Genomic DNA, 17,339 nt, shown 5'->3' on the forward strand with positions numbered 1-17,339 from the left:
GGGAAAAAAAACAAGATGAGCAATAAGACCATGTCGTAAGGCTCTTTTATTATGTCAACACATCCATTGAAACGTGAAGAATATTGTGAACGAATTAGTTTTTGAAAGTATAAGGCCCATTTCGCACCAAGTCAGTCTAGTCCATTCGCGTCCAGTAGAGTCGGACGCTTTTGAATTGGAAATATGTGTAGAATAGAATGTGTAAATCTGGTTTCATGACAGTTGCACGGAGAAAATGGATATAGAAGCACTAATTGCATTAGTGCAAGCGAAAGAAGCAATGTAAGATCCTAAACACCCAAAGCACAGAGATCGGGATTTTATTGCTGCTGCATGGAGAAGCATAGCTATAGAATTTAACGCAACTCGTAAGTAACTGGGTTTTTCTTACAGTATATTTTCGCGAAAAAGAGGTACAGATATTATTTCTCAACATTTATTAAATTTTCTACTTATTCCAGTTCGAAAATTTCAATTTCTTATAAACTATAAATTCATCGTTTCTCCCACTTTTAAGAAATTTATTTCAATTGATGTGGAATTATCGATAATGAAAGATTATATTGCAATTTTCTGGAAAACTATTAAGTCATAAATAAATAATACGAAATGTCAAAACTGTTTTCAGAATCGACTACCAAATTCATAAATATCAAATACGTATAACCGGCAAATAATGTCTATAAAAATCATTATTAGAATTTGATTTCAGTCTAATCAAATTACTAATCCACATAGTTACAGGCCAATTGGCTTGAGCATGTGCATCACAACTCTCGCACCAGGTGTCCATTACTGAAAAGCAATACTTCAGGGCCACGTATCTCCAATATAGACTATTTTTCGAAAAAACATGCTGATACCTTTTTTGTAAGAATTTTTATGCTCTAAATACTTGTTTGTATACATTGTATCGAAATTTTCAATCCCTTCCACGTTATTGACGAAATACCATTTTTTGGAGTTTTTCCTATGGTGTTCCCCATTTTCTATAGCTGTTCGCGCGCACAACATTTTTTTCTCTTTAAATACTATTCAAAAACTACTTGGGTGTCAAAAAATCATTACTATTAGTTTTAATGTCAGGTTTTAGTAAAATTTTTGGCTGAAACGGCTTGACTACCTCTCTTTGGGACAGCTTCTGATAGTTGTCATCGTCTAACTACCGTTTTTTCATGTTCGGGTTGTTCAGATATTAAAATGCGTCTAATAAAGCGTACATTTTTCGGCAGGGCAAAGACTGTTTACACATATCTATTCGACGTTTCTCTCGAATCTAGGTTAATTCGTAGGCATTTATTCTACAACTTAAAAAGGTCTTACCTAATTGTTCTAAATGCGGATGTTCTTTTGGTTCCCTTATAACCTCAATATACCATACAGGTGGACGACCTGATCGCGAACGTTAAATTATGAAAATTAAAGTAGAGCAATTGTCTTAGTACCTCTTAACAAGTTACGACATATTTAATTTGAGGTGTAGGAATTTTCACATGTGAAAACATTATTTAGAAAATATTAAATTTATATAAGTTTTTTCCATTCCGATCGGGGCACCACCAAAACATGTGATTTGAACGCATCAACCGCTTCTTCAGACGCAAAAAACGGTTGACCAAGCAATATATTTTTTTCCGCGTGAATAAGAAGAAATCATTGGGTACCAAAGACTGTACGGCTGATGACCAATCAATTCGATGTTTTGGCGGTTTAAAAACGTTTTTGTTTGAACTGATGTGAGAATTGTTTCCCTGATTTTTTTTTCAAACCGTTTTTGCAAACAGATGCTTGAGTACTATTCAGAATCCACGTTACTTTAATGGCACGAAGGCGACATATCTAGTTCTTCCAACTAAAAAGGCGACCATTTACTGCAAAGTGCAACTTTGTGAATGTAGCCATAAATTTATCAAATTATATAACTCTATGATCCACTTTCATATCGCCCTGATGCTAATTACACAGAGATTCTTCTTTATGTTCGTATATTTAGCAGAGCTTTGCAGTACAATGTTCTTCTGGAACTGATGGACTTACAATCAAAATATATTTTCGAGTTTGCCCGATTGCACAATCACCTTACCACTTTAATTAACGATTCATTTCAAAATGGCACTTCCCACATTATCTGAGATCATAGAAAGATTGGTCAGAAAGAGAATTTTATCATTTCTGACAAATGCACAAATGCTGCACTGCAACAACTTTTTGTGATTTTTCGATTATGTTCATTATGATATTTTAATTAAAAAATTGCAGTACTACGGTTTCAGGAGAACACCTCTTGCATGGTTCAAGTCATAACTTACCAACAGAAATCAGCTTGTAAGGGTTGATACAACGATGTATTCTTGCAAGCCAATAGAATGTGGAGTGCTCCAAGGCTCATTATGTATTAGGCCCTAATTTGTTTCTTCTGTTTATAAACGACATAGCTTATATAGACATCAGTGGTAAAATATATCTATTTGCAGACAATACTAGTTTCTCTTGGAGCAACCCTGATCTCACGGCACTGCATAGGATCATATCTTGGGACTTAAACATCCTTAAATCATGGTGTGATTTTAATCTTCTCTGTCTCAACGTTTCTTAAACTAAATTTTTGTCATATAAAAATACATTGCTGCCTTTTTTATTAAATAACACCACCATTACCGTCTTTTAATCTGTAACATTCTTAGGGCTTGTTGTGGACAATTCCTTGAAATTGGAGTTACATATTGCTGCCTTATCTAAAAAATTGAGTTCCTCCTGCTTTGCGCTGAGATTAGTTTCCAAAGAACTGAACTTATCCACCTCCTTAACAGTTTATTATGCCCTTATTGGGTCGCATCTCCGATATGCCCTTCCCTTCTGGGGTACGTGTGGTGCGACTCGATTTGAGCGAATCTTCAAACTACAAAAGAGAGATGCTAGTTATTTACTCGGACTAAACAGCAGGGATTTCTTTAAAAGATTAAAAATTCTGACTCTTCCTTCCTTATTCATCTTTGAATCCGTTTGCCTAATTCGTAAGCACGCTTCTCCAATTTCCAATTGCACGGCTATCCACTTAGGAATGCGAAGAACTACCTTTACATACCTACTATACATTCAGAATTAGCTAAGAGCTCAATACTTTACAATGTAAAAAAATGCACAATTACTTGCCAATTAAAATCAAATCTATATCATCTTTCCGCAATAATTTGAGGGCATATTTACTGGAAAGTGCCTTCTACTCTGTAAATGCTTCTATTCTAATAATAATATTTAATTACTGGCATGGATATAATTTTGTTACTCGTTGTGGTTTTCGAAATTTTGTTTTATTTGTGTCTTTATTTAGATACTTATATGTTGGTTTTTCAGTTGTTACCAGCTTTTGTCTACAAATTGTAACAATTTTTTGACAATGAAGCATTTCTCTCTCTTTCAACTTTTGTTGGATTTACCTCGTTTTGAAAGTCCCATACAATCACATTCAGCATTTGCTTTTTCATAAATATTTCTTCTCGAAGCTCATCCTGTAGTGAAGTGCAACCACGAATGAATTCAAAAAACCAGCGAAACACCGTGGCTGGGATGGTGCTCCGTCACCAATAGTCGAGTTGTTGGTTGTTGTTGGTTTATCCACGTCGCAAGTCATCGCAGGAAAATTAGTGCGATTTAATCCCATTTTTTGACCAAGATGAATGTTCCAAATATCTCTAAACAACTCGAATAGCACTCGTATGACAACTTTATGATGGAAATATTCACATCAGTGTTGCCATATCTCAAAATTTAAGTAGATACTCTTACAGGATGACAGACCTCATAAGACGATTTATTTTTATCTTTTTATCGTTTTTATGTTACTTCTCTGAATTTAGTTCGAAATATGTATAAATGTAGCGCCACTATAGGGTGTTTTGCTAATCTATTTTGTGTCATTGCTTGCCCTTATTCTTGTTTGGGTTGTTTTGTGCCTTTATATATTTACAATGAAGATAATAAAAGTCAGCTTATGTTTAGAAACCGAAACGTACGTTTTACAGTTACAATATGATTTTCTGTTTTATTATGTGTCGAGTTACTGCTTCCAACCATATTTTCTTTGGTTTTCTTCTGCTTTATTGAGCCTTCCACGTCTTTACTGGTCTAACTTCTCACTCGCCGTACTCTTATAAATCTTGTACTATTAGATATTTATAGAGGTTTTCTTTGTATTGTCCTCTCCCAAAGTTACAGCTTTGTTAATACCCTTATTTCACATACATAGGCAGCTGTTGGTCATATTATTGGTTTGTAAATTTTTATTTAGGTCTCAACATACATAATTTCAACTCTAAATATAGTATTCAATAATCAACTTTTAGCTCTATATATTCTTTTTACCAGCACTTAGTTTATTCTGAATCTAAATTAAGGAACAACTTCATAATATTTTTTTAAGACAACTCTGTCGATAAAAAGTGTCATTATTGAAGCCCTTACAGTTTTTCACATAAAATACTTAAGATACTTCAATATTGAATAAGAGAAAATCCTCCTGAATGTTAATCACAAATTGACAATTTTTCTTTGTGTGAATTTATTAATTATTCCATTCAATATTTAGTTACTCACATGCCATTTTGAAGATATATTATAGAAAAAAAAGCCCTAAATTTTTCAGCACATAACACCACCGGACTACATTGTTGTTATGCCTCGACTAAAATTGATGAAATGTTGAAGTATTAACGAGAGCGAAAGATCAAATTTCACATATTGCTACCATGTTTTAGGATATAGTGAAAGTGGCATATAAAGTTAAGATAAATTATTCTGTCGACAACTTAAGGATCGTATGTGTTGCTGGCGTTGCGATGCAACAAATAAGTTGGTGAATGTTGGTTGGATGTACCACATCCTAAGTTTTAATTTGTTAGTCGGTTTATTTTTGACTGGAATATACTCAAAGTTATCACCGCTTTGCATATTTTTTAATCAGTCTCTTTCAAGTAACTCCGTAAATTTTCCGCTATAACAAATTATTAAACCTGAATTAGTTAAAATACAGATTGAGTTTTATGTATGGAACGCCTCAATTATCTCCGAAACGGCTTGTACGATTTTTAGAAATTTTTGTGTATAAGGGTCTTGTCAGATCTTTCCTTACCTGGAAAATAATGAACTTTGTTATTTCAAATGGAAGAAATACTGATTATTTTTCATCTAATGTTCCTTATACCTAAATGCCATTTCGGAGTTATCTCCGCGAAGTTGAAATAATACATTTAGGTGGGCTATGACTGCTTCAATAACAAATTTGACGTTTCAATAAATTCTTATTGCTGTAGTTTATTGAAAGTCACAATGGATTTTTTATCTGAAAAAGAACGAATTGACATTTTATTGATATTAGGATATGGTGATAGAAGGCGTAGAAGTATACACGAAACGTGTAATATCTTTAATAATTCATATCCTAACCGAAATCCTACAACAAGTTCAACGACACTGATTCAGTAAAAGATTTAACTAAATCAGGGCATATAAAAACTGCATTAACTGAAAACAAATCTTTAGATCTTTGTGTCATGCTAGAAGACGATCCACACTTGAATATTAGACAAATATCCATGAAAATTGAAGTAAATGGCAAGGGCGGATCCAGGGTCTTGACAAAGTATTAGTGTTAGGACGAGTCCTCCCCCAAAGACATGGCATTTTAAGCCTTTTAACCACAAAATATAAGTTAATTACGTTGTTTTTGACAGCATAATGACGAATTTTACGCAATTTTTACTTTAAACCTCAATTCCTTTTTGAGATTAAGGCTTTTATTGGGTCTATTTTGACTTGTTTAATAATTATAATAACGTTTATCAATTCTAACTTAAAACTACATTTTATTAGATATTAGACGGACTAAGGGTCTAAGGACTACAGACAATGACAATTTCTACAAAATAATTCGTGCTTTTACATATTCCTACTTACGCCCTTTTATAAGAAACAAAAAATCAAGTTAATTAATCAGGGTTTAGGGCATCATCACCCCCCATGACCCCCATGGATCCACAATTGGTAAATGGAAAGTATTTTGAGCATCTGCTGTAATCGCCACTACTGTATGTTTTCGTAATTTTTTGACCTCACAAATTTGGATGACACAAACATTTAAAGATTTGTCTTCAGTTGTTGTAGGTTTTTTGTACCATGATGTTTCAACAATATAAATACCACCATAATACTTTAAGAAAATTGCATAGTTCATTATTTCTTGTAACTGCAACATTAACTAAATTTACTCAAGAAGAAATAATTTATTTTGTCTTGCCTTTGATTTTGAAGGAAAGTTATTGCCTCACGTCAAGAATGGAATGTCATTTTATCATCATGTAATATATATCTCAATTCACTCCTGTAGACATACAGACATCGACAAAAGTTGGTGGTTGATATCTACTTGTGGCACCTTGTGCCAAGCAAGCAAACTTCGTGGATAAACTTAGAATTATGGAGGGTAGAAGTGAGAAGAATTATCTCATAAGAGAGAAAATTGTAAAAGTGTATAAAAGTATAGGATAGGTAACAGTTCAAAAACGAAAAAAAAGAGAATGGTGCTGGTGTAGACAAAAGATATGATATAAATGTAGAAATTGTAGATAAATTGAAGTATGCCGAGTTAAAAACTTGATTGATTCAAGCAGATCATTATGGAGAATTTCAACGTCTTGAATTGTACAAAACGATGTAGTAGTATACTTCTTGTATAAACTGTTTTCAACTTAATCTTCTTTTAGATGTATACACTTTTCCTAGATATGTTAAACAAGTTCAATAACATTTTTATAATTAGAATCGTCTGCTGACATCATCTCTTCATTGTTGAAAAATTTTTGACCACGGAGCCAAGTCTGGAAACAGAAAATAACCCGAGAGAGCTGAATCCGGCGAATAGGGTGGACGAGGTAGAAATTCAAATTCAATTAATTTTGACCATTGTAATAACGGATGTGTGAGCTGGCGCATTGTCATTGTCAACACTTTCTTCTTAGACAAATGCGGTCGTTTTAGCTTGATTTCTTTGCTCAAACGTTGCAATAAGTTCGCATAATACTCGTCGTTGATAATTTTTCTTTTTTCAAGATCCTAAAAAACCGACGCCTGCAGATGGAACGGTTTTTGCCTTCTTTGGAACCGGTTCTCCCTGTACGGTCCATTGTTTTAATTGTTGTTTTGCTTCGGGTATGAAGTGATGAACCCGCGTTTTATGGTTATGAAACGGTGCAAAAATTCGGGTTTATTTCTGTGAACCATTGGCAAATACTTTTGGAAACATCTTCATCTTCACGACGCTGTTTTTGTTCCATTGTGAGGAAACACGGCATCCATCTTGCGCACAACAATGTACCACTCTTTTTTAAATGCCTACTATGTCTGCTAGCTCCCGCACTTTCAGTCGGTAATTATCTAGTACCACTTTGTAGATTGTTTCAACATTTCTAGATTCGTCACTTCATTTGCTGGACAACTGAGATGCTGGTTTTCGCAGATCGTACGGCCTCTTTTAAACTCTGACACCCAATATTTTACTGTTGGTAACGAAGGATCAGTCTCACCTAGAGTAGAATCTAGTTCAGCTGGTTGCTGTTGTTGATGGCTACCAAAAAAATACAAAACTAGAAATTTGAAATATGCTGTTGGATGATATGTTGATTTAATTTTGTGCAGGTGGTACGGAACTGGGAGTTTTTGCTAATTTTATGGTTCATTTTCAGCTACAACTGTTTCATTCATGATATTTTGGTATGTGTGTTTCTCGTTTCATCAACAACAAGACATTCTCCAAATAAGTCGATCTAAGTTAAGAGTTTGTTTAGTTGCGGTTTTAATTTGTAGAAGCTTCTATATTCAACTAAGGAATCACCCTATAAGTTAAACAATTGCATCTCGAACGCGAAACGGAATTGGCGATGCGTCGCGACGCGCCTCTTAGAATGCGTCGCGCACAGCAGCGCTTGAGGGTTCTTATCGCATGATAAAATATATCGAGTCCTTCGGGGAATATTCAGTCTACTGTCTGACGATTCCGAGTCACTATCAGTCGCGTTTTATCAACGCTTTATCGAAACTTCTAAATCTACTGGAATCCATTTGAAATCCATTTAAAATATCATTCCAAGCGATTTTAGAAGTGTATCTGTAATAACGCTCGTTATGTGCTTCTGCGGTTAAGTGAACTGTGAGTTTTTAAAGTTTGACTGTTCGATGAAAACATTGCAATTTTATTCTATTTATACACATATATACGTACTGTATATAGTGTATACTGTGCGTTAGAGTTAATCTCTATTTGGTTATCTTATCAGAGCTTCCGAACGTTGTATTTGGTAGCATAAACAGGTATGAAATTGTACAGATCCACAGTTAGGCGATTGATGTGATTTTATTAAATAAATTCTGATATGAATGTATCGAAATTATTGTATGTTGCTAAAAGACTCGATACATCACAAAATGTATTATGTAATTTTCGTTTAAATACCACGGAATGATAACCAAAAATGTTTATAAATATGTAAATAATTGTTGAAAGATATTATTCAAGATAATTTCGATCATATACTACATTTGAACTAAGATAAATTATGCTTTAAAACAATAATACATATTTTCTATCACAGTCACAGTTCAACAACAATAAAATAAATAATTTTTCTAATATCGTGCGTAAAGAAAGTACTTTAGACATACCTTAGAGTGCGAAACATTTACGCAATTGTGCGTAAAAAAATTACCATTAAACTTTGGTATTTTTATATAATTTTCGTTAGTAGAAAAAATATTGTATGCAATTCGTGTGTGAAGTCCTTTTTTCGACCATATTCACATTCGTCGTAAAAATGCTACTTTACACACTTGTTCCATAACTAACTATTTTAGACGCAATAAACACAATTTTATTCAACTATATCCACTGGAAAAAGTGTATCTTTATTGCACTTATCTGTCATTATAGTACAGAGGTTTGTGATCAACATAATTATTAAATGAGCGAAAAATTTAGTCCTTTTTATGTAAGATTGTAAAACGTTTCAAAGAATTGCGGATTTTATTTTATTATCAAATTTATTATGTACTAGATTACTACAAATGTATTTTTTTCTAAAATGTCATGTGATTCCAATTAATAAACACAAACGTAAATGCCTCAAACATACGCGATCACGACTACTATGATTTGGATAATGCAACTCTGCAGTTCTAGAAATGTCAATCGAACATTCAACGTACGTAGAAAAATATTGTATGTAACTCGTGCAAAAAGTGTTTATTGCACTCGAAGTGTTGTCAATTCACGTCGCGTGTAATAAACACTTACTTGTCGCACTTTTTGCATAAATAACTATATAATAAGTACGTACTTTACACACTTTTAAAATTACTATGAAATTTCTGTATTTTGATAAAATTTTCGGTAGCAGAAAAAATATTGTAGGCAAAAGACCTTACAAAAATAACTATTTATTAATTATTAATAATTATTAGCCGCATAACTTTAGCAGGAATGTTTAATTGTCGAATAAATAATTACAGTTTCTTCACCCTAGTTAGTTTGAATTCGAACTAACTAATAAGTATTTGTCACTTTATTATGTACTTAACAAATAGTCTACTGATGGTAACACCATGAAAGATGCCTATATAGCCATAGTATATGCATTGAATAAGGAAAATAAACAATCTTCTATTATATTGACGGTTTCCTAGAATCTGTGCTTGTGACAACGGTCCGTGCAATTCTATTTGCAAGTGTTTTGGTAATAGTGCAGTGGCAAACTGCAAAAAAGTGGAAATTAATGATAGAAGCATGAAAATTGGTATGTCGGGCAATTTTGACGTTATTAGGATCGATTTAACATATTTTGACCCTCCTGAATATGAATATGTCACTACTTTCAAGATCCGACCTCGAGAAGTGCCCCAAATTTCAAATTGAAAATTTCACCATTTTCCGATTTTTGTGAAAAATACGTCAAAATTGGGGTTTTTCTTCAATAGAGCGAATACATTTTTCAGGATCGAATTTTCAATACGATATTCGAGTAGTAGATGTCAAATATGATATTTTTACGTATATATGAACTCGATATGTCGAGGTTGGGGGGAAACAGGAGGTACTGCAAGTTGCCTAGTTTCGAGGATTATTCATGTTTTTAGCATTTAAGGAGCCACAATTTATGTTTTTTTCACAGCATATTCGTCGAATCTTCAGTATTGGGATCGATTTCAAAATTTTCATCGTAATAACCAGTTCTTAAAACAATAATTCATTGTGGAGGTGTAGTATTATACTGAAGCGAAACCCTTTTGACCACTTTACAGGGGCGCGGAGAAAACAAATTTGGGAATCAAATTTGAATTTTTTCTAGTAGAAAAGAACTCAACTTTCTTTACAATTTTGATCTATTTTTTCTTATACTTTTTTAAGTGGTGGGTAGTACCCATACGAACGTTTATTCAAATTTATTCCCTTTCAGAAAATTGACCCCTGCGTTTATCACCAAGCTTAAAAGCTTCACACTTACAAGATTGAGACAATGCATTAGAACTAAATAGATTCCCTGAATATAAATAAGATATACCTATGTAGGTAATGTTTTTCGTGTAAATACCGAAGAAACAAGGCTTATCATGAGGCTTAGGAGTTGCCTCCCCTTCCCCCATAATTCCTTCGAAAGGCCCCCGATCTCTAAAATTTTCTTTTGGCATCACTGCCCAACATACCAATGTTCATGCTTCTATCATTAATTGCCACTTTTTCTTTAAAATTCACTGTTTGTCACTGCACTATAAGGTTAATGTTGAAGTAGTCTCCAGTTGGAGAAAGTTGTGTTGGTTTAAATATTATAGTTTATATTGAAAATGATGGACAATGATGGACACGAAAGGAAAAAGAAAACGGTCTAAAAATTTCTGAAATTAACATTCTCATGGAAATCGTGGTCGAGTTTATCTTTATAATAGAAGATGAAACTAAAAATTCTCACATTTGAGCGAAGAAGATGAATATCCAACTTACTACCAAATATTCAAAAGAGAAGCAAGCTTTACAAAGGCAGAGGGCAGAAGAACATAAAATAAAGATACTTTATATGAAAAACAAATAAAAAATTGTGTGTGTCAGCTCCGACGCACGACTGGAGTTTACTCCTTAAGTTCAACAGTCTAACCAGACGCAAAAAGAGTTTATTTAACTTAAAAAAGATCGATACTGTATAAAAGGGTAAATTTGTTAATTAATGAAAATAATATACATATATAAATTATATATTTATTCAATTTATTCATTTCATATACATTTATTATAACTAATCGACGAAATATTTTACATTAAACTTTTTACAATAGTCAATAATCTCGATAATTCATATTGGGTTGATTATCTAATTTTATGTGTTGTTTTCAAATATATATTTATATGAACTACATCGATAATTATTAAAATACTTATTAAATACAAATTGCACATGCTCATACATATAATACATGAATTATAACGTACCTTGCAACCACGTGTTTGTTAGATGTTCCGGCAATATCACCTACACCTCTTTCTGCCATAGTTATTTGAAAATACTTTCAGTTCACTTTAGCGGAACACAATGATAAATATTAAAACTTCACAATAACAATATTAATTATTGACTCCTCACATTTTTCTCATACCGGGCCCCTTATATATGCAAATCGATTCTTAAGGAGTAAACTCCAATAAAATTTGTAAAGTTAGAATTAAAAATAAAAAAAAATCAATACGAACAATAAAAGGTTACGCAAATATTATTTTATGTGTTATAATATATTGTTGTTGTCAAACATTATGAATTTTATAATTCTCTTGGATTATTTCATGGTTTCATGACATATATTGTGAATTGTGACTTATTATATCAATTTTCCTACTCTCCACATGGATTGGAAAATGGAATTAAAAGATAAGGGCAAAGGGGATATACATTATCTCAGCTTCAAACCTCATTTTTATTTGTGAGCTATCAGAAATGTGGCTATCGTGAGTGAATCTTGACCATCTTGCCATAATACTTGAAATTTTAAGCTTAGCATCACAGATAACTTGAGTGTTAATTTTCTATTCAAAATAACTATTTCAAAAAATGAACTAATCAAATATAGGTATAATAGTGTGATACAATCATACAATATAGAGAAACAATGGCGTTGTTTGATGACTCAGCCGCTAGGTTGTGGCAAAAACAGTCAGTCACATTGACATCTTTGATGAAAGAAGTCCCTAGTTCCATGGTAGCACGGTTAACTTGAAGATAAAAGGCCCTAAGTACAACTCTTTGTGGATTTAGGGTGTTTTTAGTATTTGTTTGTTACATAGGGCCTTCTTTCCTAGAAAAGAACCTCAAACTGGAGTTAGGGCCAATATAAATTTCAATATAACTCATCACTGTAATGGATTTAGAGCTTTTTAATGTCATAAAAAGGTGTATTTTTTATACAGATTCGAAAACACTAAAAAAAGAATTTAGAAAAAAAATTGGAGTTTTAACTTATCAGGGCAGTATTAACAAATCACTTTTGTTTAATATTTTAGGTGAAGTTTCTAATTTATGTGACAGCCTAACAACTTATTTGGCAAATAACTCGATTTATTCGAAGGTTTAATTGATTAGAAGGTGAAGAAACTGAACTTTTGATTTTCGTGAAATAATAGTTAGTGGAAAATGAAGAAACCGGGTCTTGTCTAATTACAAAATATTACAAAACGTTTCTGCGGACCTTCTAAATTTCGTTTATTTCTGTATAATTTTTAGAGTGAACACTATTTTTTTTAGCTTTGTAAATCGAAATACAATTTTTTTACTAAAATTTGCCTTCCCCTGATATCTACCGTCGTAGGATACAGCCTACACAAGCTGCTGGTGAATCCACCACTGCATCGACCACTTAATAGGATATCAAAAATGTATAGAGTGACTAATATTTGCAACGTAGATCTTTGCGGGTCCAAGGAAAATATACGAAAAAACTGTTATCTTCCTTTTGCACTAGTTTACATATTATCTATTGTAGAAGAAATTTTTTATTACTTTTTATTTTATTACTCAACATATTCTCCTCTTAACTGCAACGTCTCTAGACCTTTAAAAAATTTTTTTTCTTGCTGTGCAAACCAAACCTCCACAGCTTTTATTACTTCATCGTTGGAAGACAATTTACGACCTTTTGAACTTTTTTTCAATTGAGGAAAGAGATGATAATTCGATGAAGCCAAATCTGGTGAATAAGGAAGGTATTCTAGTAATTCAAACTCTAAATTTTTTTGCATGGCAACACGAAATTTGTGAGCACGGGCGTTGTCCTGCAAAAACACAACCTTTGGATAGCTTTCCGCGTCTTTTCTCTTTAATTTTTTCCCGTAGACTGGTCAGTAATGTCGAATGGTAATCTCCAGTTATTGTTCTACCTTTATACAAAAAATAAATCATGATTACTGCATGGCAATCCCAAAAAACTGAAGCAAGAACTTTTCCAGTAGATTTTTAGGCACGAAACTTAGGTCTTGGAGAACCAGAGTGTCGCCATTCCATCGATTGTTGTTTTGTTTCTGTATCGTAGAAATGTACCCAAGTCTCATCCATAGTAACAATCCGGTTTAAGAAGTCTACATCGTTTTCAAATCGAGCACAGATCGAACGCGATGCTTCTACCCTTGCACGCTTTTGATCAACATTCAAACATTTGGGGATCCATTTTGCAGTAATTTTTCTCATGTCCAAATTGACGTGAATTATATGAGGAACGCGTTCTTATGAAATAGATTCAGATATCCGCTTTAGCCCAATTCGACGATCTGATAAAATCATGTCATGAACTGCATCGATATTTTCGGGGACTGACACAGAAACTGGAATGGAAAATTTACCTCTTTTGAAGCTTACAGACCAATTTTTCACGGTCGCATACGAAGGACATTGATCACCAAGGGTAATAAGCATATTTTCTTAAATACAGGTACTTGATGATGGCTCGATACTTGAATTTTTCGATTTTCACAATTCCGGTGGACATCTTTTTTCTTTTAATTTATTGCGTAACTGTGGTTTACTTTTTTGACTTTACACTGACACTTCTAATAAGTTATTGTTCGTTGCTATGGTAACGCAATATTTTGTTTATGCGTGGAACTGGTCTAGGTTAATTAGATATCAATACATCCTCGTATGTTACTTTTTGACGTGTATTGGATGCAAAAAATCTCATTAAATATATTAATCATTGAGTATTGAATTACATCGATTTAGTACTTTTCTTTAATGTGTAGACTTTGGAAAATGACGTAATCAGACATCATAGTCGTATCCCAAAACCTCTGGTAGCACTCTTTCATGACTCGTAAGTCATGATGCATACGCTCTCCCTGCTCTTTGCTCATAAGCTTTATGCTTATATAGCACCTCATATTTTTAATTGTAGCAGAAGGTCGTCCACAAGTACAATATAATTATCAGATTTTCTATTTCTAAGAAAATTCTGCTTCACAGTAACAAAAGCTGTCCAAGCCTTTAGTTCTAGCTCAGTCATATAATTTCTAAATTGAGTATGTTTCTTAAATGGTCTTATGTCCAGTTTTATATGTAATTGTTGAAGGTTAATTTTGTAATGAACTCCTAATAAATTGTGAACAATATTTTTCTCTTTTCAGGCTCCATATTTTACGTTAATGACCAGTTTCTTCTTGTATATATGTATGTATTAATTTGGGGTCTCGTATACTCTGCGACCCAAAGGATCTATCTTGTTCTCCTTTCTTGCTGCGATATAGGGGAACTCAGTGTTTACAACAGATCCATTAACACCACACCTTTCAAAAAGTCTAGAATGTGGAATGGCTTTAATTGCCAAAGATCTTCGTCTTCTCTCTCAATCGCTCTCAGGTGTAGTACTTTGGATTTCCATTTCATCCTCTGTGCAATAAAATCTGCATAAGTATTTGTTGAGGCGTCAGTGCCCCGATAGAACTCCTGTTAGTATTCCTAGATTGATACATTCAGCAGATATACTCTGGTTATAGTTTCCCAGAAGAGTCTTTGCCTATCTCAGCCCTTGTAGATTGTCCCAATAATTGGTTTTACTCCTATCTACCTTCTTTTCCAGTGTTCGATGTCTCTTTCATGATAAAAACGAGGAAAGTGAATTTTTTTCTGTAATTCTGGATGCTGGAAATTCTAAAGCTTGTTTAGCACGATTAAAATCTCGAACTCGATAAACTTATTTGGGAATAGCTCGTTTGACATATCTTCAAACTCAGCACAAATTTGTGATGAACTTATTCCTTCATTTTTTTTGTTTTGTTCTAAGTATTGGATGAAAGCTAACTTTCTACCACTCAATACATCATCTAAGCTGCGACCCTTAACACCGGGAATAATAGTAAATACAGAAAATTGGATAATGTTTCGTCTGTTAATGTTTCGCACACAATTAGAATGGAAGACAAAGCTAGGAGGAGTTTATTTGAAACTACAATTTCCCACTGGTACGAAAGCTGTGGATTTCCGACCTTAAAAGAAGCTTCAGAAGAAGCTCCTACGCTGGGCATATATTGAGAAGCTAATTGTAAAATGTAGAAGCTCAAGTTGACGATTATATAACATATAATGAAGAAGTAACTACCACTGAAACGTTAACTGACGCTCAAGTCCTTGACCCAGTTAATCAAAACATGATGACGATAATTTTGATCAAAATGCTGTTGATCATTCCGATTCTGTAGATATTGAACAAATCAAATAAAGAAGCCAGAGTAGTAACTAACAAACTACAAACTTACGCTGAAAGATATCGAAGATCGTATTCGTTATTTGTTATTGAAAAGATAATAAAGCACTTGCAAATTCTTTACATCAAGATAACAGATTTGTTAATGTGTGAATTATTCTAATAAATATGTACCTACCATCAATTTAAAAAAAAACTTACATACTGCATATCTCGTACTTCTCGCGGATTCTCTCTTATGTTAGAGCCATCAGTAAAACAAAACTTTATCCAACATAAAATTTCCCTTATGCAACCAAAAATAAATGTTACTGTTGCTTCAGTTCATCCAATATCAATTGCAGATCATAAAAACCTGTTAGAAACCCTTGCCAACTGTTTTGTTTGATCTACCTCATTTATTATTTTTATAAATACTTTTGAAATTATGTATATTTTATGCGAGAAAGTATTCGTTAAAAGGCAATCAAATCATTATAAATTGGACGGCATTATACGCCGTTACTTAGAGAAAAATTCAAATTATTATACCTCGTTAACTTGTTAAAACTAAATATCAAATTATAAAACGAAAATAGACGAGTAAAATGTACCTGCTTGTAAGGGAGTTTGGTTTAAATAGGGTACCAGACGTGAACTGAACCCTTTTTTCGTACTCCATTCATTTTTTTCTGGAAAACGAAATTTCAAAGCAAAAACCATAAGGGAAAATAAATTCTATGCAAATAAAACAAAAGAAAAAAACATTTCAATTCCAAAGTATGTTTATAAATAATAATGGTAGTCAGAATCGTCTGAACTGGAGTCATCATTTGATTGAATTATGATGGGTTGTAAAGAGAGTGATACCAAATACTCATCTTCTTCTTCTTGTACAACTACACGTTATTGGTTGTTACTAATATACAGATATATTCATTGTAAAGTTGATTCTAAAATTTAATTGGATTTTACTGCAAATAAATATATAACCAAATTGCCAGTCGGATGGCTCTCATCTCTTATGACGCCATTCTTAAAAATTGCATTCAAATCAATAGGATTATAATGTTTACTGTAAGTACTAAGCTTCTTCATGAAAATACTCGTCTACATACGACCCGACGCACAGAAGCTGTTCGCATAGCTGAGATTTCTCTACTCTATAGCTTAGATCTTGATCCCAGCGATTTTTACGTCTTCCTGCACCTCAAGAAATTCCTGTCTAGCTTTTTGGCGATGACAACAAGCTGAAAATGTTTCCCACACGTTGGTTTTATTGATAGGTGGTAGGAATTCTACGACAGACGGATAAAAATGATGATGGGAAACTTACTTTCTGGGCGCCCCTCGTGTACAGAATTGAATTTAATGGGATTTGTAATGTAAAAAATGCTTTTGCCTTTTACACCACTTACTTCAATAGTACCTTTACAGTTCAATCACTACTTGTTAGGCTCTTTCATGTTAATAATGCGATTGTAACTGATTTACCTTTTCTACGCTTCGTCGTCAGCATCACTAGGACAGACGTTTTAAGAGCATCGGAAATTATAAAAGACTGTAACGCAATTTCCTCTCAAGAT

The 17,339-nt window shown here is 33.1% G+C and overlaps 1 protein-coding gene across 2 annotated transcripts in view; it reads left to right on the forward strand.

Moving 5' to 3' along the window:
- Window positions 1-17,339, forward strand: part of LOC130448657 (frizzled-2) — a 427,377-nt gene that overhangs the window by 50,324 nt on the left and 359,714 nt on the right. Inside the window, exon 1 of one of the 2 annotated variants that reach the window (XM_056786116.1) lies at window positions 8,063-8,361. The exons of the other annotated variant lie outside the window; for it this stretch is intronic. The gene's annotated coding sequence lies outside the window, so the exon portion shown is untranslated. Of the gene's footprint in view, window positions 1-8,062; window positions 8,362-17,339 lie in introns of those variants that run through there. 2 annotated transcript variants of the gene reach the window in all.

The sequence above is a fragment of the Diorhabda sublineata genome, chromosome 9, assembly GCF_026230105.1.
Source record: "Diorhabda sublineata isolate icDioSubl1.1 chromosome 9, icDioSubl1.1, whole genome shotgun sequence".
In the NCBI taxonomy this organism is placed as follows: Eukaryota; Metazoa; Arthropoda; class Insecta; order Coleoptera; family Chrysomelidae; genus Diorhabda; species Diorhabda sublineata.